Here is a 1163-nt window from a genome sequence, read left to right as displayed (position 1 = left end):
ATGGAAACGCACACACCACATGGCAACGCACACATTACATGGAAACGCACACACCACATGGCAACGCACACATTACATGGAAACGCACACACCACATGGCAACGCACACATTACATGGAAACGCACACACAACATGGAAAAGCACACACCACATGGCAACGCACACATTACATGGAAACGCACACACAACATGGAAACGCACACACCTCATGGAAGAGCACACACCACATGGAAGCGCACACACTACATGGAAGCGCACACACTACATGGAAATGCACACACCACATGGAAAAGCACACACCACATGGAAACCCACACACCACATGGAAACGCACACACTACATGGAAACGCACACATTACCACAGTGTAAAAGAAATGCATTGGGTTGCCTTGCATTCTTAATGTCATCCCAAACACACCTTTGTCATGACCCTGCAGCACATTGTCAGCCATTTTGATGTGCATTGCATTATACAGCCTATTCCAGTGCTTGAGCTCCCCTAATGCCTGGGAAGATTACACATTCGGCCCCATTGAGAGGATCAATATCTCCACCAAGACACAATAAAATACAATATAGAGTATAAACTAAATTCCTCCTGATAACTCACCATTACAGGCCTGTAATCTCATATTTATCCTTTTCAAGACAAGAAGTGTACATTCCATTTCCGGTCTCATTGTTCCTGAGGAAGCAGATTCTGCGAAACACTTCAAAATAATAATGAGACTAAAATGTACGTGATGTATGTCTAACGCATTGTTTTCATATACTAATATTTTAGGGATTCAATTAATTACATATTTATAAGGCTATATGGATACAAATTATTGTAAAATGCCTTGAAAGTCCAATAAGTTCTATTGTCTATGTATACTAAATTGAAAATATAAGACGTGGCACTGGATATTCTGCCCGCTTCCCTAATTTGAACCATAGAATGGGTTGCTATTCATTCTTACTGAGAACTAGCACTAGGTCAATGGATCTTAAACATTTTTTTACCAAGAAGCCAAAATAGGAAAATTGAAAAGATCTATTAGCAAAATGTTAGCAAAGGCAGCTGTATAGCATATAGAAAATGTTCTTCACTTGTATTGGGAGGACTCCACATTCAGCCCCATTGAGAGGATCAGCTAAAATATGATAAATATATAGTTA

This window comes from Pyxicephalus adspersus, chromosome 1, assembly GCF_032062135.1.
Source record: "Pyxicephalus adspersus chromosome 1, UCB_Pads_2.0, whole genome shotgun sequence".
In the NCBI taxonomy this organism is placed as follows: domain Eukaryota; kingdom Metazoa; phylum Chordata; class Amphibia; order Anura; family Pyxicephalidae; genus Pyxicephalus; species Pyxicephalus adspersus.
Note: the sequence above shows the minus strand (reverse complement) of the source record.